The following is a 22,882-nucleotide window of genomic DNA, read 5'->3' as shown; positions in this document are numbered from 1 at the left end:
GGTATATTCAACTTCAACCTAGAGACCATCAGACACCTAGTTTCCAGGTGCTTAGATCCCGAGCACAACCGACCTTGCCAGATCACATTTTTTATGGTTTTGGTACATCATATAGACCTATGACGGAGGATATTCCAGCGAGTTTCTTGTCAGCCCTTCGTGAGGATTACCCAAACACCCTTGAGCTAACACATACTTTATCCTTGTACTTGTTGGATGGTGGAGCCCATCATGTTGATGAGCATCGGAGGATGTTCATGAGTACTAGAGCCAGATTTGGAGACTATCCTACCTCTGACACAGTCAGTACTTTCCCACCTGATTCCTTATGAGACATCTACAAGAGCGTTACTATGGGGCTACATATACATTGTTATGTGGACGACCCTATTTTTGTACTCCGTGTAGTGCCGCTGAGCCTACAATAGACCGTATGACCACATTGTCCACATGGGTGACGGGACTTGGCTCACCTCTAGGATTCACATCTTCCATACCATCCAGCAGATAGACATATTTTGAGATCATGGAAGAGGTGACGATAGATATAGACCACATGAGCCAGAGCCTTAGCACTACACAACTAGAGTTACCATGTATAGAGACAACCACGTCACATGTTTTGACCACCACTATGACTAGTACATAGGCTAGAGATACTGTACAAACCATACTGCAGACCACGAGCACATCAACCACTGATCTACTAGATTGCAAGCATCAGATGTGATATAGATCACCACTCAGAGACACCACGCAGGCACCACTTGAGCATAGAGTTACCATGATGAGTAGAGAGCACCATATTGAGCTTGTGCTATATTTCTTAGGTTACAGAGGAGTCATGCCTTGATTTGTTGACCTTGATGGACATTCTTACACGAGAGGCACCTTCTTGGATGACATTGACCCTTCAATATGACAGGTAGTCAGAGTTCAGAGACATCACTATGGTTTGATTGAGTTCTTTATTGATGAGCTCATAGACACATACAAGTCCTTACCGATCAGCCCATATGATGTTTTAGATAGAGCATATCTTGATGATTGTTTGGACACCCAAGTACATCCTAGGATCGTGTAGTTATGTAGACTGGAGCACACATTGACTTATGTTGATGATTGTGGACATAGATATGGACAAGAAAAAAGCACAGGACCTTTTGAGCCAGTTATGAGCCTTATGGTATATCTTGTTGGAGATCCTTGTGATAGGATTTATACGGACACATATGGTACTAGATATTTTGTGATGATGAGATTTCCCTATTCTCCACGGCATGGCCATAATCTTGTAGTGATCACCACACAAAGTCCACAGACACTTGCTACACAGACTTCCCCTACCAAGTCACCTCCCAAATCTCCATCACATAGGCAGATTTTGTCTCAGAGAACAATTGATCAGTTAAGGTTTAGAGTGATTGAGATGAAGGAGATGAATGCCCAGATTGAGGACAGGACAAGTACACCAGAGAGCACTACCAAAGAGACACCTAGAGTGACTCTTCCAGAGATTTCTACTTGTTCTACGGAGGAAGTACCGACTAGTGAGAGAGTGCTAGATTCTACACATAGGGATGATTCTAGTGCACCTATCATAGAGGTAGATATCCCATATGAGCCCACACTTGAGGATATGGATGCCTCACATGACCACGAGAGTGCTGACATTACAATTGAGCCATTAGAGACCAAAATACATCCATATATGATATATACAAAGGTTGCCATTGAGATAGATGGTCACGGGTATCTACATGGCTAGATTCAGTGATAATTAAGCATTTAGATTCCCCATGCGAGAGAGAGATAGTTGAGGTACTTGTAGACCATGATTGTCACCACCCCCCTAGAGTAGAGGTCACACCCAAGGATTCAGAGACCATTTTACCTGGAGTGACTCCTACCACGACTGTCACCAATCCCCTAGAGTAAAGGTCACACCCAAGGATTCAGAGACCGTTTTACTTGGAGTGACTCCTACCACGACACTTGAGACACCCCGAGATTGGGTAGAGCCTACCTTAGAGGATATTCATGAGAGTAGCACTAGATATGCACCTCGGGGGGTGCACCTTTAAGAAATTGTTCATATAACGTGCATTCAAAGGGTATTGAAAAAATCCCTTTACTTACATGCTTAAGGTAATAAAATGATTAAAAATCGATTAAAAACCCCCTTTTGTTAATATAATCTTTTTAATTATTTTTAATTTTGGCAATTTAAAAACCCATTCATTTGAACTCATGTGGTAACTTATATGTCTAAGAGGTACACCCCCCGAGATATGCGCTACCTACGACATATTCAAGCCTATAGCTCACCACAAAGAGCTTATTCTAGGGCTACTAGACATGTTTACGTGCCTCGCGTTGTCAGGAGTTTTTTGGAGCAAGGGATTGCGCATATGTACATATACATGCATGGTGCATCAAATAAAGAATTGCCCATTTTTCAGAGCCAGGTGGTTACGTGGGGCCCACATGTGTACAGGTAGGACAGGGTGTACATAGTGCAGCGATTTTCACTATTACCAGTACCACTGTGTTTTTTCTACAATAAGGAGGAGTTGGTAGCGTGTAAAACTTCTCGAGGAAGCTATCCGCGGGCCGATGACATGAGGTAAGCAGGTGCGCCAGATGGCATCGAGTGGCGTCAGGAGGCCGAACGAGGTCAATATTTGCACGCGGATGAGGACGGACACAACGTGGGTGTTTTCTTGTGAGAGTTATGCAGAAAGGTCATCATTAGGACCACTTTTTGGGGCCACTTCACGTGGTTGCGAGACGCATTATTGAAAAGAAATGAGTGCCAGGTGTGCAGATGATGCAAAAAGGTGACAACTATGCACTGCGAGGTCAGTTTTTGGCCTATTCGGGGTCCGTTTGAGGTCATCTAAAAGGCCAAGGGTGCCCAACTAAAAAAGCTAAGTGTGGGAACTGAAAAAACTGAGAGAAGACCAGAAAAAACGTGGAGAAGAGAGGAGGAACAGCCGCAGCTGTGTTTTTGCTCATTTTGGAGCCTGTTTTGGCCGTAAACTGCTCATCCGAGGTCGGATTTGAGCACTTTGACATTGTAGACTAGGGTTTTGGGCCGTTCTGGACGCGATGGCGCTGTCCATTTTTCCAAATTCCTCCCTCTTTTTCTGCTGTTTTGGTTGTGTAATTTTCTCCTATGAGCGAAGTTTCTGCTCCAGTTTGTGATTGTATCTGGTATCTTTTACCCATATTGTGTGAGCTGTTTGCCCCATTGGTGTTGGCCCAAGATCATTTGTATCTAAACATCAGAAATTATCCTCTTTTGAGCTGAGTTTTTTGGGTGTGTGTGTGTGTGTGTGTCTGTGTGGAGTGGGCAAGTGGATAGTCTCTCTCCTCTCACTCCAGAGGTGTGTTCCCTGTCTCGGCCAGGTGTGTTGTGTAAGCCGAGTGGTGCCCCATAGTGTGTGTGTGTGTGTGTGTGTGTGTATCTTCCCAAAAGTGTGTGTCGGGTCGTTATAGAGGCGCTGTGTGTGTTTTCATCCCGCTCACATTCTTTTGGTGCCCCCACTGAGGATCTTCTTCGAGTACCTTCTGCTTCGAGCTTCGAGCTTCGAGATTCGGGATTCGGGATTACAGGTTGCAGGTTGCATATTACAAGTTACAGGGACAGGTACAGGTACAGGTGATTCACACAGGTACAGGTAGCTGGAGTACAGTGATATACTAGCAGTGGTGTCACTTGCAGTTGTTGTGGGTATGCATCATTTGGCGCCTGTTTGAGCGCAATTTCTACTGGTATTGTACGTTACTTGTGGAAACTGCCATTGTACGCATTTGTGGAGCCATACTTGGTTTTATTTGGTAGTCCCAGCCATTTCTGAGACTTGGTCTAGAAGATAGTCATTTATGAGACTTGACTATACGCGATTTGCATTAGCCTTCGTGTGAGGGTCGATAGCGTGAGGTTTTATTGAGCTAGGGGATTCTCAAATGTGGAGATCCTTTCGGTGATACAGGTAGCTGGAGCACCCTTTTCATGACCTCGCCATAGGCTATGTACTAGTGAGTCCTATTTGATGCTCGGGTTCTATTGTTGACAGTTTATGCATACATATACAGTCTATATTTTGGGTTCCTACTGCTCTACTTCTGGGGAAACTCTATCAAAATTTTTCCAAGTTATGATGACTGGTTTTTTGGTCTTTTGAGCCATTTATTCTGTTATGCTGCTGAAATTTTGGCAAAATCAGAGGATTAGTCAAGTGTGCTTTTTTGGAAGCTACATGGATGGATTTTAATGGATAATCACGACGGACCTCAGTTCACTCCTTTTCATTTAACTCAGAGAATCCAAATAAATGTTCATGTGTCTAGGAAGATTTTTTTCCAGTAGCGCATAGTCTTTATGTTTGGGCCAAGAAGATTAAGAGAGATCCTAGAATGTCCTTTGCCTGTTGTGATTCCGATGATTAACTATGAAAACTCATTTGATCTGCATGTGTTTGTCCTTATCTAAAGCTGAGCTCCATTGAAGTTTCTGGGGATTGAGTAGTGAAAAGTTTTGGGTTCTTGCACGTGTGTTCAAAGGGGTTCTCAAAGCATTGTAACTTGGGTAGCCATGGCTTTCTCTTATCCGGAGTTTCATGGAAGAAGTGATGAAGATGTGGAAGATTTTTTGAAAAAGATGGAGGTTGCCTGCATTAGCAACCAGATTCATGACCCTGCGCAGATGTTACGTCTTCTCCAAATTTGTTTGAAGAGTGATGCACGAGTTTGGTCTAAAGCATTTGAAGAGGAGTTGCATGTGGCTGATCCACCTGTAAGATTGAGTTGGGACAATCTACGGCATGGGTTGGAAGTGGAGTTTGTGAAGATAGAAGATCCTGACAAAGTGTGGCAAGAAGTACAAGGTTTGGTGCAAAAGGAAGGTGAGCCAGTAGATGCGTACATACGTAAGTTCTCATTGGCATGGGAGCGGATGTGCAAGGCCTTAGCACCACAGGTAGCCCCGCCTGACATGATGAAGAAGGACAGGTTCTTAGCTAGTCTTTGGGAGAGTATACGTTGGAGAGTGGAGCTAAAGAAGCCTAGGACATATGAAGATGCACTAGAGGTAACAAGGAACAAAGAGTGGAAGCTGAGGAAAATGAGCCAGTTAGGGGTGGAGTCTTTGCCAATGAGGTCTGAATTTCAGCCTATAGAGTCTTTACAAGGTCGCATGTCAGGGGTTCATCATGAACCAATGGTTCCTGTTACTACTCAGGTTATGCCAGCAGTGGTCACTACATCGGTGCAAGATGATGGGCTAAGGCAAGACATGAGGCAAGTGGTAGATTTGATGAAGAATCTCAGCCTAAACATGCTAGGTCAAGTGGGAAATAATCGAGGTTGAGGGAGGTTTGCAAATCAGCCAGGAGGTGAAGAAAGGCCTAGGAATGGTGTTGGACAAAGCAATGGTAGGTTTTGGAGGCAGACGCCCACATGTTATAATTGTGGAGAGTTGGGTCACATCAGCCCACAATGTGATAAGCCACCAAGGATGGGGGGAGACATGTATGCATTGCCAAGACAGGTGCTAACTAGGTCAAATGATTATGGCATCGAAATTAAGGGAGACGAAGGAACCAGTGGACTGACCCAGGAGGAAAAGGGAAAGACAAAAGTGCTAAGTGTAGTCACCTTGGAGAAGGCATCAAAGCTAGAGGATACATTAGTGATGCCTATTGGGAAGAGGACCACAAAGGATAAGGAAGGAAGAAGTGCCCCAGGTCCTAGTAAGAAGAAAGGAAAGAGCCATGAAGGCGAGGATGTCAAAGCCAAGAGGAAAAGGAGAGATCGTCGAAAGTTTCATGTTTCAGATTTTCCACTAGGGGATGGACAATTAAGCTATGACTTGAAGGAGGATCTGACGAGCAGGAAGGCAGATGTTACTTTTGGGCAGCTTATAGAGATGGTGCCTAAGCTAAAGCGACAGTGGAAGAGGATGGTTAACCCAATGGAGAAAGAGCCAGAGAGAGGTTCAGTAAAGGTGTTGGCAATGGATGAGCTACCAAACATTTGTCCAATAGTAGATGTGTGGCATAAAAGGAAAAATTTGGGACAAGGTTATGTGGATGGCGGTGCCCAAATATGTGTCATAACACACTCATGCATTGAGAAGATGGGTCTCACAGTGGCTGGGGTGTCAGGTTTTCGGATCAGATTGGCAAACCATCAAAAAGTAAAATACTTGGGTGTTGTAAAGAGCTTAGAAGTGGAGGCATATGATGCAAAGGCAGTGGTTGATTTTCATGTGATGCCAGCAGGGTTGGGAGCATATCCTATTATACTAGGCAGACCATGGTTACGTGCAGTGGGAGCTGTTCAAGATTGGCGACATGGTACGATTAGCCTAGGACAAGGTCAAATCCATATATTTTATCGAGTTTCCATTAGCATACGTATGCCTTAATTTGTATGAAAAATTGTATTCGCAACACTCTGTTTGAAGCACTATGTAAGAGCATATCCCCAGTCATACAAGAAAACCGTCTGCATTTTAGCATCTTAACTTAATTAAGCGTGAATTTAAGATATGTACCGAGTTGGTGCGACAGCACCTACCTGAATTAGGTAGGTGCGTACCTGATGTCGTACCTACCTAAATCAAGAGCTTCCTATGTTGTAGTAGTGGAGATTTCGAATACCCATAGTGTATGGGGAATCTTCTTGGATGAGAACCATCAAGAATCCCAAAGAAGATTATATTGTATGAGTCATGCTAGTTGGAAGAATTCCGTTGGATCCGGAGAGAGCAAGGTTGATTCTCACTGTATGAGTATGCGTGATTCTTGCAATCCCATAATTGCAAAGAACACATCGGTTGGGGCAACCTTCTTTCCATGTTGGCATGTGTATGTGTGTGCAAATGTGGAGCGCACTCTATAGAGGATGGACACATATGGATGTGTGTGTGTGTGCGTGTGTGTGTGTTTCAAACAACCACTTAGGGTGCAAGGTCGATAGATGTAGATGATGCTCATCGTGCAACACGGAAGCAGAACATGACTTTGCAGGTGTGTGTGTGTGTGTGTGTGTGTGTGTGTGTGTGTGTGTGTGTGTGTGTGTGTGTGTGTGTGTGTGTGTGTGTGTGTGTGTGTGTGTGTGTGTGTGTGTGTGTGTGTGTGTGTGTGTGTGTACCTGTTTAAATCTTAACTAATAAGACATAATTGAATTTTCACATTCCAAAGACAACTGGCCAAGGAATAAATGAATTGATATGTACAAAAATAACTCAGTATTAGAATTATTTAGGTACAATGATTGTAGGAAAGAGATCCTCTTTCAGTGATACTAGAAATAGGAGAACTTCCTGGTTCCTCAGTGAGTAATTCATTATAGAAAGGTTGCTTGCCAAAGAAAAGAAAGCCATCCAAGATAAGATAGAGTCCTTACCTGCATCCATCCAAACAAGACAACAATTCAGTTAGCCTTGGATGTGTTTTACAGGTATCAATGGACCATATCAGTTGTTATCCATGTCCATCTTATAGGTTTTAATTACTTTAGACAAGCTAGTTTGTATGTTAGTAGTTTTTTTTATTTTTTTACATCATCAAAAAAATGAGTGGTACATTCATCTTTCTAATCTGAGTGGTGAAGTCCACCAAGAATCCAAACATTTCAAGATCCATAGCTTGGTAGTTATACTTAAGTCCCAAAAGAAAATAGCAACCATATACTTACCTTCAGATTTTAGCAATCCCATGGTATCATTAGTATCCCTTTAGACAAAGATAGGTCATGTCCGACCTTTTTTGTATAAGATCCCTAATAATTTAATTTCTATTTCTTGACAACAAACGGTATCAACTGAAAAAACACCAATAAAGCTTGTTCTGGAATCCCCACTTTTTTTTATGAGTTTGGAAGCTATGCCAAAGCCGAAAAATACCTGCCATATACTTACCTTCATGATCCCAAGATATCCACAAGTTACTAGCAATTCTTACAGAACGGTAGTGTCCGGCCCTTTGACTGAGTAAGATCCATTAACCAGAGGTACCAGATGAAGTACATAGCACCCCAACCAGTGACTATATATGCAATTTCAAGTGCCAAAACTGGATTTAAACCCAACAGCTTATCAAGCCAAGCTAACATAGATTGTTTTTTACTTATCAAGCCAACTAAATAACACCCCACATATAGTCATTTTAAATGAAATCTCGAGGGCCAAACTGCACTTATGGTGCGGCAACAGTTCATCAATTTATCAAAAAATAGTTCCCAATTATATTGTTTTATCAATAAATTGACATTCTGTAGCGGCTACAATAGGGCCAACGTAGCAACCAGTAGTAAAAAAATATGTAGCGGCAAAAACTGAGCCCCTAAAACAATCATTAGTGGCTAAACCCGAGCCCATACAGCAACTCTCAGTGGCTATAACAGAGCCAGTAAGAGCTAGTAATGAAATCCAACTTTATGCAAGTGTTCTCTAATATCAAAAACCCATAACCAGGCACTTTTATAAAAAAAACGTAGGTAAGGTCCTAAAGCGGCAGAAAACAAGCCAATGTAGCAACTTGTATATCTAACACCATCCCCTCAGGTGTTTTCCCCATTGATACACTCGACATAGACATGCCAAAAAAATGCTCTTTATGCACAAGCAGTCCAAAATCCCACAACAATGCCTAGATGTAATAATACCAGTTATGCATTGGCCTTCTTTTACGCACATGCAGTCTTATGTGGAGGTGAAGTGTTGCGCCCTAAGGCCACCCCATTATGTAGACCATGATCTTTTTTTTATGCACAAGAAGCCCACGGCCACCCATAGTGTCTAGGCTTTAAGCAAACAAAAAACCAGTCAAGTTTTTGAAAGTATATGCACCTGCAGTAATCGACATAGCCTACAGTAAGCCACAAAGACGGCCCAACAATTTATAGGTCAGGAGCATTTTCTTATGCAAAGGGCAGGGATGCTCCAATCCTTATTTTCACTATATCCAGCCCTTTGAGAATATCAGCAGAAAAGTGCTACTCTACTCAGTTTTTGTAAGAAGCCCACAAAAAAAACCAGCTAACACAATATGTATGTTTTTTCAAGCAAAAGGTGGGAAAAGACCATTAGAATGTGTAATAAACGATGCAGAAAAAAACAGTAAACTCGGTAGAGGAGGGATTGAACACCTGAGTCACCTTCGAGGAGAGCTCCATTCTGCTTGGTAGTGGCAAGCAGACAGGAGATGTTTCACAAAATGACTCAACACACCCAATATAGCTAAGTGAGGGGCAGAGATGCACCCTCACCTGTTTTATAGCAGGAGGAGGCAAGCCTTGCAGTGTCACGGTCACGAGAGAGGGAGGCCACGCTTCATCATGAGTAAGAGATACAACATCGAGTATCACGCCTATAGCTTTCAATGGAGATCGACAGACTGGGAGGAGGATGAGGGCCGCCTTCGCCACTCCTTGAGGGTAGTAGCCATTGATCACGCTCGACAGAGCATCATTACTTAGTAAAAGGGCATGGCCCCCGGGAGTGATTAAAAATAAATAAACAATAAAGGTTTTTTTTAAAACCTAGTATGGTCCACGCAGCAGGAATGTAAAGGAGGGGGGAGGGGGGTGTTTTGTTTTTTCTTTTTAGCGAGTTTTTCTTCATATGAACAGTATACAAGTGTGTGTGTGTGTGTGTGTGTGTGTGTGTGTGTGTGTGTGTGTACCCTCCCTAACCCACAAGTGTAAGTGTGTGTGTGTGTGCGTGCGTGCGTGCGTGCGTGTGTGTGTGTGTGTGTGTGTGTGTGTGTGTGTGTGTGTGTGTGTGTGTGTGTGTGTGTGTGTGTGTGTGTGTACCCTCCCTAACCCAGGCACCACACACAATGGGTCGGTAGTAGGCCCATTGTGTATGGGCCTACTACCTAATGGAGAGATAACACTCTCTTTTTGAAATAATAGCCCCGGCCAATTATGTCGATTGAGGGCATGTATGATGGTATTCTTGATTTGATTACGGTTAAACCCGTTCCGGCAATATTTCCTAATTAGCACAGATATTTCTTCCCATGCCAGATAGAAGGTAGATGACGAGTAACAAATTAAGTAGAGAATGCCAATACAGGAGCAAATAGAGGCTTTGTATGGCCTATTGCTATTTCTTTTGATGAATTCTATATGGGGCAGCTTGAGAAGATCCTTTCTCCAGATAATTTTAAGGTCATAACCGCTTGTGGATGGGGAATGAAGGGAAATTGAAAGGTTGAGAAACTCGGTTGTTTTGCAGAATTTCTCAATAGCAGTTGGATTTTCCGGGAGGGATGTAGGCTCAATCTTTAAGCAGTGGGGGTAGATTTGATCAATCTCATTAGAGACCATTCTGTTGTTAACACTCAGCAGGTCATCCATATACCTAAAAGTATGATTGAACAATGGAAGTATTTTATGGTTAGTTTCTAAGTTCTTTAGACACCATTTGCTTCATTGAAGTGTAGAGGGTGTATGGATTGAGATGTTAGAATCCATCTAGGTTTCTTGGATAGAGAGATAGAATGATACTTTCTTTTTTTAGCATTGGAGAAGGCTAATTTAATAACCTTAGCTAAAACAGTCTTAAGGCCGAGTTCTCCACTATGTGGAATGTTTTCATAGCATTGCGTTATGTCAGCTAAAAAGATGTGGAAGATATGTTAAGGAAGGTTAAGTGTGACTTCTGTAGCGTTTTTTGTTAGCCATAAGGGATTGTATTGGATATTTAAGAAGTTTTTGCAGATTTTTTATTTCTCTGCACAAATGAGTTCAAATTCTGTGAGAATAATATCGAGGCATAAAGTAATATCCTTGGTGATATCTGTGAAGATGCAGTTAGAGGCATCAGATATCCATCTGAATTTATGTTTGTGGAATTTATATGTAGGAAATAGTACCGGTAGTCTGGTGTTGTTAAGAGAATAGCCAAGTTGTCCTAGATGTTTAGAGATCTTGTCAGAGATCTCTTGCGGTGTTTTGTTAGTATGACAGAATTCTTTTCCTGAAACTCGATCCCGAGCAGCTATCCAAGCAAGGTATTTGCACATAATAGTAGGACAGTTGGCACTTTTGTCAAGCCCGACTACAAGCCATTTATCTGAGATTAGTTGAAAATCAAGAGCTAGTTGAGGAGTAAGCCAAGAGCTATCAGACGAAAGCCATTTCCTAGGAAGTTGAGAAATTTTATGAAGGAAGCCTTCCCTCACTAATCTCTTTAAGTCCGGTAGGACTGTCATCTCCAGTCGGAGAGCACTGACAAGGTCAGTGAAGCAGCTAAGTAAAGCTGATAGAGCAAGGTAAGGGTTTTTTGGGTAGTTGGGTATGTGATTTAGCCCTTTGGCTAGTAGTCTTCGTATTGTGATATTATCAATAATGCTAAGATCCCGGGTACAGACATGTTCACCAAATCCTTCAAAGTTTCTGCAAAATGAAGTGAATTGAAAGCAAGTACAGTAAGGGATTGTTTCTTGTCTAAGAAAGTCATTATTTGAAACTAATCCTTTTATAGGATGATGGTATTTCCATCCTATGAGAATGTTGTCAAGAAGTTTATGATCACCAAGAAATATGTCAAAGCACTCACCAAAAAGGTTTTTTGGTAAGATCCAATCGAGAAGGATATTGTGAAATGGACAATGTATGTAGATAGCACCATGATTCGAATCATCTTTACTGAGAATCCTTCTTCCACAAGGGTTGGTAGAGACCTGCAATATATTCATGGTTTAGATTTCAGGGAAGTTTCTGATTGCGGGGAATCTGCCTCTCCCTCTTGTAACACTACGGGATTTTCCTCGATTAGAAGAGGAGCTAGGTGTAGAAAACGAAGTGAAGGAGTTGGGAGTAGCCACAGAGTTGGCTCTTTTTAGAGCAGGAGACTCATCATCTTCAATACAAGGTTTAAGCAGATTAGTGATGAATTTGACTCCTTTAAAGTTAGCATAGGTGGTGAGGTATAGACCAGGCTCGTCTCCTTTAAGCTCTTTCAGAATATCATGCATAAGACCTCGGAAAATATTGAAGGCAATTTGTGCAATCACTATCTGCTTAGCCTGTCCACCAAGCCAAGAGCAGATGAGGGACAGATGAAAGTCGACAGGTTTCTTTGGGAATAGCAGATCCAAGTGATTGAGGATAAACCATATTGCATGGTCAAACCACATGATGCTTGATTCACAGGTAGCTTTGGGGTCAAGAAACCTGCAAGCACATTTTACATAGGGGCAGAAGATATTCCATATAGACTCTGTGTAGAAATCCGGGTTGCTTTTTGCAAATTCCATACTTCCTTTAGTACGTATGTACAATCCAGCATTTGAGGGGCATTTGGAGTGGTCGATGAGGTGGAGGTTAAAGGGTGCTTTAATTAGTTCTCCCTTGTCCAGGAACTGCCCACCTTTGAGAATCTTGAGTTTACAATCTTCCACTGTAGAGGCAGGGAGATTGGCCACTAAGGATAGGGTCAAGGAAAGCCTTGTTAGGTAGAACCCATAGTTGATGATCAACTCCGAGAGATTCAATTTCTATTTGTCTTATTGGTAAGACAATAAACACTTTAGAGATTTTTGGTACCATCTCCAAGAGGTTGACATCATTGAGGGAACAAAGATTGTTCTGGAATTCTTTTACTGCCTCTAGTGCAGCACTATCTCTACAGAATATTCCTCCAGTTGGAGGGATGGAGGGGTTATTCGGGGTGCAGACAAACGAGGGGTTAATCCCACAGAGTTTCCTAAGGAAGTTTGACAGCTCAGCTCCAGAAGAGGAAAACTGAGCAAGCTCTTGCTGATATTGTGTAGTGAGGACTAGAAGTTGGGCAATATATTGGGTCAATAAGTTAATGCTTTCTAGGGAGTCCTTGTCCAATGTAGCCAGAATTTTTACCCAATCATTAAATGACAACATATGCAAGATAGACAGTTTTTTATCCGAGACAAGAGCTGAATCATAAATAAGCTATGAAGCATCCAAACTGCTTATACATCTGAGGACAAGAGATGAAGCCACAGAGAGGGGCTCTGAGGTGAGTTCCAATCCTTGAGATAAGGCCAGAGTCTGCAAAAACAGTGAAGTCAACTTTACTTTTTCTTGCCATAGTATGTAGTACATAGTTTGGCTTTTCTAGCAAGGAACGGGCTAGTTCTAGAAGCCATGGTATCCTTTGGTGTTTGTTTTTTAATGTAAATCTTAATCTGATCAAGAATCTTTGCATGATTCTTAGGGTTGTGATTAGTGCTCATGCGAGAAGTCAATCTATAGCGTGAGCGGTGCTGAAAAAAGTGACATAAAGATTAGCAAAAAAGTGTCTAAATAGTAAAGTATACTTGGTCCTGCAAACCTTCAACCGGCAAAAGTCAGAGACTATGGTAGCCGTGAGCAGGGAACCAGGAACAAGAGTCTAAAGGGGGCCACCTAACACCAGTCTACCAATGAAGGATTTATCGACTGTGGGTCCAATTTAGAGCTCTATTCCTAAGAAAATATCCTAGGCCAGCATCCCGGTTTTTCCGAAAAGTACAAACCTTATGTATAGGATGTGTGTGTAGCTGTTTAAATCTTAACTAATAAGACATAATTGAATTTTCACATTCCAAAGACAACTAGCCAAGGAATAAATGAATTGATATGTACAAAAAATACTCAGTATTAGAATTATTTAGGTACAATGATTGTAGGAAAGAGATCTTCTTTCAGTGATACTAGAAATAGGAGAACTTCATGGTTCCTCAGTGAGTAATTCATTACAGAAAGGTTGCTTGCCAAAGAAAAGAAAGCCATCCAAGATAAGATAGAGTCCTTACCTGCATCCATCCAAACAAGACAACAATTCAGTTAGCCTTGGATGTGTTTTACAGGTATCAATGGACCATATCAGTTGTTATCCATGTCCATCTTATAGGTTTTAATTACTTTAGACAAGCTAGTTTGTATGTTAGTAGTTTTTTTCTTTTTTTACATCATCAAAAAAATGAGTGGTACATTCATATTTCTAATTTGAGTGGTGAAGTCCACCAAGAATCCAAACATTTCAAGATCCATAGCTTGGTAGCTATACTTAAGTCCCAAAAGAAAATAGCAACCATATACTTACCTTCAGATTTTAGCAATCCCATGGTATCATTAGTATCCCTTTAGACAAAGATAGGTCATGTCCGACCTTTTTTGTATAAGATCCCTAATAATTTAATTTCTATTTCTTGACAACAAACGGTATCAGCTGAAAAAACACCAATAAAGCTTGTTCTGGAATCCCCACTTTTTTTTATGAGTTTGGAAGCTATACCAAAGCCGAAAAATACCTGCCATATACTTACCTTCATGATCCCAAGATATCCACAAGTTACTAGCAATTCTTACAGAACGGTAGTGTCCGGCCCTTTGACTGAGTAAGATCCATTAACCAGAGGTACTAGATGAAGTACATAGCACCCCAACCAGTGACTTTATATGCAATTTCAAGTGCCAAAACTGGATTTAAGCCCAGCAGCTTATCAAGCCAAGCTAACATAGATTGGTTTTTACTTATCAAGCCAACTAAATAACACCCCACATATAGTCGTTTTAAATGAAATCTCAAGGGCCAAACTGCACTTATGGTGCGGCAGCAGTTCATCAATTTATCAAAAAATAGTTCCCAATTGTATTGTTTTATCAATAAATTGACATTCTGTAGCGGCTACAATAGGGCCAATGTAGCAACCAGTAGTGAAAAAACCTATAGCGGCAAAAACTGAGCCCCTAAAACAATCATTAGCGGCTAAACCAGAGTCCATATAGCAACTCTCAACGGCTATAACAGAGCCAGTAAGAGCCAGTAATAAAATCCAACTTTATGCAAGTGTTCTCTAATTATCGAGTCGATTGTCATACCTTAGCACAAGATCTCCTTCATTGATGCCTTTGTCCTTCAGTTTCTTGTCAAGCTTTTCTTTCGTCTGTGTGGCTTTCCTCTTGTAGCACTCGTATGCTGCTTCTCTTTTCCACTCAAGCTCAGCTAAGGTAAGAAGTCGATCCATCCATGCTTCTTAATCATTTTGTGCATCTTTGCCATGAAGCCGTATTGTTGGAATGTTGAGCTCGATAGGCTGCAGAGCCTCTTGACCATAGACCAAGTGAAATGGTGTAAACTCCGTGGCTTCCCTATATGTGGTTCGATATGCCCACAAGGCACCATCCAAGAAGTCATCCCACAACTTTGTCTTGTTTCTCACCATCTTTCTAATGATGCCTGCAATGACACCATTAGCTTTTTCTACCAAACCATTTGATTGGGGATAGTAGGGTGTACTATGATGATGTAGAATGTGAAGTTCTTCACAGAATTCTGTGAGCAAGCCCTTTCTAAACCCTGGACCATTATCAGAAACAATCTCCAAAGGTGTTCCAAATCTACAACAAATGTGAGTGTAGACAAATTTGCTCACTGTCCTCTCATTTACCTTTGCCACACTTTGTGCTTCTACCCATCTCGTCATGTAGTCTATGGCCACCAAGATATACGATTTTCCATTTTTAGTCCTAGGCAATGGACCCATAGCATCAATGCCCCATTTTTCAAATGGACCATTTGCAAGGACTAACTGACGTGGACCATGTAACAGACGCTTGTTTCCATTAATCTGACAATTGTGACAGCTTTTACACCAATGTTGAACATCAATGTGCAAGCTTGGCCAAACATATCCGGCAAGCAAAATATTTTTTGCAGTGAGTTCCTGTGCAAAATGACCACCACACGCTTCCTCATGCAAACCTTTTAGAATGGCGGGGATTTCCTCAATAGTTGGTACTCTTATGCACACTTGATCCTTCCCTCTTTGATAGAGGGATCCTTTTAGAAAGAGATACGCTCTTGCCTTTTTCACGAGTCTCCTCTTCTGAGCCTTTGTGAAGTCTTGTGGAAACTCACCCTCCAAAATGTAGCTAATAATGGGAGTCAATGACTCCAATCCCTGGTATCTCGGTTGCTTGACAGTTGCTGCCACCATGATGACCTGCACTTCTTTCTCAACACATGTAACTGCTTGTTGTGCAAGTAATTCGGCATCTTCATTTTGTTTCCTAGGAATATGATATAGTTGCCCTTCTTCAAATTGATTAAACAATCTACGAATGGCATGAACTTTTGTCCTTAAGCTTTCATTCTTGCATGCCCAAATGCCTAAAATTTGCTTCACAATGAGAAGTGCATCCCCTTTTACCATGAGACGTTGTATACCTTGGCCAATTCATATCTTTAAACCATGAAGTAGTGTGTCGTATTCTGCTTCATTGTTGCTAGTTGAACCTGGTAGATTGACCTTCTCTTTCATGACCACCTCTCCACTTGGGTTGAGCAATACTAGCCCTCCCCTTGCTTTTCCTGTGGCTCGTCGAAAAGCTCCATCAAAGAACAAGGTAAAAGCATTAGGAATACTTTTAGGTGGTGGCAATGGTAGGGTCTTTACTTCAGGCACCTTAATCTCCTTCTCATGTACCCTATAAGTAAGGATCCCTGCCAATTGTCCACACACACTATCTTCTACCTTGAAAGAGTATTGGAACTCTTGCAATTCCATAATCCACTTTGAGATCCTGGTGCTAAGATTCATTTGAGATGACACCCAAGGAAATAAATTTTCTGCAGTGAGAATTACAAAAGGTTTTGGTAGCAAGTAGGATCTAAACTTTCTCACTGCAAACATGAGAGACAGCATCATGAGTTCTGCCTCCGTGTAGCCTCTCTCCAAAGCATTCATGACCCTACTAGCAAAGTATATGGGTCGCATCCTGGTACTGTGGGGATCTTGTTGTAGTAAAACTGCACCAATTGTTTCCTTTCCAACACTAGAGCTAACAAAGAATGTGTACTCCCAACAAGGAGGCATGAGTGTTGGTAGCTCTGACAAAATGACTTTAATGTTACAAAAGTACTCTTCAAGCTCATCAGACCATGCAAATTCTACTTGTTGTGTCAACTTTTGCAAAGGATGAAGCAACTCCGAAGCTAAGTGAATAAAGCGTGACATATACTTCACCTTTTGAATGAATGAGATGACCTCTTTGAGATTCTTGGGTGATGGGAGCTCAATAAGAGCCTTTGCCTTTGAAGGATCCACCTCAATGCCTTTATAGGAAACCTTGTGACCAAGCAAGATCACTTCATCCTCACCTATGTGACACTTGTCGGGGTTGAGTTGACCTCCCATGTCGTAGAGCTTCTTTAAACCTTCTTCTACCCTTTGTAGATGCAATGATTTTGAGCTATAAATGCAAAAATCATCAATAAAAACCCTAATGGACTTTCCAAAGAATGCTTGGAACACCATGTTCATGAAGCGTTGGAAAGTTGCAAGAGCATTTGTCAGTCCAAATGGCATGACTCTAAAAGCATAACAACCCCAAGGAGTGATGAAGGTTGTTTTCAACTGATCTTCCAATGTGATAGCTATTTGAAAGTAACCCGAGTAGCCATCACACACAGTGTACTTCTTATGACCAGCTACCTCATTTAGTATCTCATCTTGAAATGGGAGGGGAAAGTGATCTCTTTTTGTTGCCTCATTGAGTGGACGGTAATCCACACACACCCTCCACTTGCCATTTTTCTTAGGAGTGACAACAACAGGAGAGACCCACTCTGAATTCTCCACTAGATAAATGAAACCTGCTGCTAGAAGCTTTCTTACCTCCTTGAGTAAAGCCTGTTCCTTGATGACTCCTAGCCTTCGTAGCTTCTGAGCCTTAGGTGTGGCCTCTGGCTTCAACTCAATTTTGTGTTGAACAGCATCTACTCCACGCACATCGGTGTAGTCTTTAGCAAAAAGCCTAGGAAATTTCCTTAGCACACATTTGAACTCCTCTCTTTCGTCCTTTGTAAGTGTTGTAGATAGCATACCTTCTAGCATTCTTTCACCTTCCACTTTTTGGTTCTCTTGGGAACCTACCTCTTCCAAACCTGGGCAAGAGGTTTCTTGGTTGTTTAGATTAAACCTTACCCCCATGACTTCAATGGAAGACTCCTCTTCAGTAATGCTGCTGCTACTTTCTCCTTCTGAAGTGCTATCGGTCCAGCCTTCCTCCGTCTCACTTTGAGATGATTCTTCATGGAGCTCCTCTTGGCGTTGCTCCTTCATGTCAAAGACAACCTTCTTATGATTGTCATTCCTGCAAATTAGCTTTCCACTCTCCCAATCCTGCAAAGCTCGCATTTTCATTAGCCATGGTCTCCCTACGATAAATGGGTAACCATTTCCTTTGGTAGACATGACATAGAAATCCACTGCCTTCTTAATGCCAAAGGCCTCCACAAAGACATTTTTACAAATGCCTACGCACCTAGCCTTGCTATTGTTTGCCATTTTGACTTTAATTTCAGGTGTCTCATGGATGTGCATGCCTAGTCTTTGCATGAGTCCTTCTGTCATGATGCAAATTTGTGTACCCCCATCCACTAGACCTTTCCTAACCAATCTTCCTTTGATGTAACAATCTAGCACAGGTGTAATATCCTCATTCATTTCAGCATGTGCAATTTTTACAACAGGAACACTCTCTTTTATCTTTCTTCTAGTGCTAAGTGCCTTCGTTAAATCCCTCCTAACTTGTGGGCATAATGCAAGAAACTGAGGCCATGAGATATCAGGACCCTTACCTCTCATGTCTTCCAATAGGTTGTATGGAGCCATACCATGTCCAAGAGGGAAGTCTTGGAGATTGATACGACGTCGAGTCCTCTTAGCTTCCTTGGTCTCCTTTGCCTTCTTGCCTCGTCCATGGTCACTCTGTGATGTGACACCTTCTTTCTCTTTACCTTTTCCTCGGCCACGCTTAATGCCATTTGCTTCCATGTCAACCTCATTTGAGTTTGTCACCTCTACCACATGCACATTTGGGTCTGGCAAAGGTGGAACTCCATCCACTCCTTGTGGAGGTGGTCTTGCTCCATTTGGCCTTTGTAGAAGTCGTGGTTGCTGACTAGTTCCTTCACCTGCATTCAACACTGAGTAATTCAAGTTAGGTCTCCCTAGCTCCCCACGGGGCCAAGGACAATTATACATCCCATGTCCAAACTCTCCGCAATTCCAACATTGCAAGACTCTCCTAGGTCGTGGATCTCGCTCTTCAGACTTCTTTGCTTGTCCCTTTGGACCTACAACTTGTGCAAGGTGAATTGACAAGCTGCTTAAAGATTCATTTAACTTCTCAATCACTTCCGCCGTTACCTCCGGAAGCTCCCTAGATTTTGATTCTTGTGACTTACCTTTGGGTCTAAGACCTTCTATTGGAACCTCCCCACTTAAGCACTTGAGTTTCCTATATTTCTCAGCAGCCCTAGTTTCAGCTGCATCGAAGGTAGCAGGTGCACCCGCCTCAACTTTTATCTTAAGGTCAGGAAAGTGTCCGGCTATGAAACTCTCCTTCTTTAGGAAATCTGCACCATCACCAGGGTTAGCAACATTTCTCACCCATACAGCCCAAAGACGTAGAAACTCTTGCTTGTACAAGTAGTAGTCATCTAAGTCTTTTTGCTTATGAGAAACAATGTCTTGCCATAGTTTTTGAGTGTTTTGGGGATCAAAGAAGTATCTCTTGAAATGATTCACAACTTCCGTGTGATTCCCTTTAACTTCCTCAGGCAACGAGTCAAACCAAGTGCTAGCATCTTTCCTAAGGACCACTTCAAACATCTCTACGCATTCTTGATCAGTTACTATCCTCTTGATACGACAAGATATCTTGAAATTTGCTAAAAATAATTATGCATCCTCTCCAGGATCTTCAAAGAAAAGAGGATATCCGGACATTTGGCGTTGGGCCTCCATTGAATCGGTTTCAAAGTGACAACACGTTTTTGTTTTTCTTTCTTAAAAAAATTTCCACAATAATGTTTTCTAAATTGCAATCTATTCTACAACAAAATAAAAATATTCACATCAAATGACCTATGATAATCAATAAGAGGCAGGATGACAGGGTTTGGTGATGCGAGAATTTCTCCTACTCTTTGGGCACCAAACATGAACACCATACGTTGTTGAAAATGGATTTTTCTACTAATTGCAATGTTTATTCTAATGTGTGGAGTGAAATGAAAGGGGAAAATCTCTATTCTTGGGCCATTATCCATTGTCTATGCATGACCTAATGCTTAAAACAAAACAAAAATATAGACGTCCAAACTAAGGTCGTACCTAATGAGAGGCAAAATAAAAGGATTTACTGAAGCGTTTATCTCGGTCAACCTAAGAGGACCTAAAATTCTACGAATTACTCGCTGAAATTGCAACTTAGTACTAACAATTATGTGTACCTTTTGCCTTGCAATGGGAATGAAGGGATCATACAAATTCTCGTGATTCATGCAAGCTACTTGATTATGCTAAAGGTTGAGCCTACACAAAACATACACAAACCGTCCTCCGTGGGGGCACCAATTTGAGACGGTCCGGGGCGGGCAACAAGAAGAGTGGCCTCTAAACACCCTTCGAGGATCCTGTGCTGCTCAATTGGGGCTGGGGCAAGCACAATCAGAGACAACAACAACCCACAACCCGAAACCAAACAAGAAAAGGGGCACCACCTAGTTGTAGATGCGAACTAGGACGCACGTGATATCTCCTTGTACTCAAACGCACAAAGAGAGGGGAATGCAAGATAGCCACACACACACCAAACACAAACATTCACCACGCCAGAGAGAGGTAAAGCGCACAAATCAACTTGAGAAACTCAGTCTTAGCCTTAAAGACTAGATGCACACAAAGCTTGATGAGAAATAGAGAGACAACACAAAACTTGACCTTGTTGCCAATACACAAATTCCCAAGGCCATCCAAATATAGTAAGCCACTAGAAGGACATCACATATTTAGGTCATGGTAAGCCCCCCGGTATAAGTGTTAGTATTAGAGAAGCTCTTCCTAGGGTTTTAGTAAAAACACTACACCCCAAGTAATGCATACATTTAGCAGTTACCAATGCCATCAATAAGCAAAGTTAGTAGAACAAAACACCATCATCTTGCAGTCTAGCACCAAACAGGGTCAGAAAAAACTCAGTTTAGTATCAGTGTTCCTATCATATTCCACATAATGAGCCATAAGAATTTTACCAAGACTTTCACTCTACACTATCCATCTTTTAATTTTTCCATTCTATTATATGAATATATGACCTGTATATCACCCAGGCTAAAAACTAGAGAGCACATATGAGGAGAACCACTGTGTTTAGACAATATGGCAGATCCCTTTTCAATTCAAGCAAGATAATCAGTTAAGAAGTAACCCTATATCCCAAGGTAATAATTTTGAATCCACCCTTGTCTCATTTCATCGTTATCAAAAAAAGACATTCAGTTAGATCAATCAGTTAAAGTACCCACCCAATCATATATCCCTTTCAAAGTGCTAAATTTCTTGAACCAAATATAAAAGCCAAAAGAAATCCCCGAGCCCAAGCCAATAAGCTGGTTACCTGCAGGTTTTAGGGGAAAATTTAAGCTAGGCAGTTCACCTCTAGTTTTATAGCTAGAATGTCATAAAGGGAACTTAGGTATAGCATCAAATTGTAGTAAAAGGCTTACCAAACTTATACAAAACTTCTTGGTATTAGAACATATCAACAAAATGGAGAAATTAATGAGAAATAAGTACTATGATCCTACTTAGACCACAATTAAGAGTTAAAACAAAAACCCCAAAATCCATGATAGTATTATTGAGTGAAGCCCTCCATTATCATCATGTAGTAGAACTTCAACCATCCTTTCTTTCTTGGTAGACAAAAGGAAAAATACCAAAACCAAGTCTAAGTGAGGGTAAGGTAACCCTCACCTAAATAGTAGCAAGAGTTGATGAAAGCTAGCCTGGCTTCCAAAGCGAAAGTCGGAGGTGATTGAGGTATCATGGGTGTGGGATTGCCAATCTAAGACCCTGTAATACCCAGGTAAGTATAGTCCTTCAAAAATTAGGCTAGAAAGCACAAGACAGTAAATGGAGACTTGCTCAGTGTAAGCAAGAGTGACATGACATATTGAAGGCATCATGCAAAGCCTACAATAGGCAATAGCACAATAAGACAATATGGAAAAGGAAAGGTAAACACTGCTATACCTTCAAAAAGGGAAGGAAAAATCTTTGTAGCACCATCAATAAGCCCAACTATAGCCATTGGATCATAATCGGAGAAAAGCACCTCAAGGAGGTTGATCCCGTCCACTAATCAAAGGGAAAAGAAGGAAATCAGGTACATTGAGGAAGATGCAAAATCCATACACAGAGAGGAAAAGAGGACAGAGCCACGCGAGCAGTAGTCGCAACTTGATATTTGCTGATTTGTATTGGTTTATAAGCTAGTATATACTAGATTTTTTCTTAAATTAGATGTGTCATTCATTAACCCAGTGGTTCATATGATATCTTTTGATATTACTCATTTTAGTAGGTTACATTCGTCGGGCTGTGGCTTGTTTTGAAAATCTGAAAAGGAGGATACTTGTTCTTGGTTTGGGTTACTGGTTCTATTGATTTACTGTTTTTTTCGTACAAACAGGGAATGATTTGGTTCTAGTATAATCTTACTAAATGACTTACAAAATATCGGCTTTGTGAAGGCTTTGACACTCTTGAGTTGTTCACAATTAAGCATTACCTCTTCTTTGGCTTTAACTTAATACTACCCGATTGGCTTTAGCTCATGGAGAACCTAAGTTCTAGATTATGCATTGGTTTTCAAAAATAATAATCTAAAAGTAATTTACATGAAACAGTATAATAAAAGAGATGAGCAAATGGACTCTACTTCGTGAGTATAACTTGGGACTCCAAAATCCTTTATTGATAAATTATGCCAAACCTTTAAGTAAATAAAGGAAGGGTTTATATACGCTTAAAGAATTGGATCA

This window comes from Adiantum capillus-veneris, chromosome 13 (assembly GCF_014529385.1).
Source record: "Adiantum capillus-veneris isolate H3 chromosome 13, ASM1452938v2, whole genome shotgun sequence".
In the NCBI taxonomy this organism is placed as follows: Eukaryota; Viridiplantae; Streptophyta; class Polypodiopsida; order Polypodiales; family Pteridaceae; genus Adiantum; species Adiantum capillus-veneris.
This window is presented reverse-complemented; position numbering follows the sequence as displayed.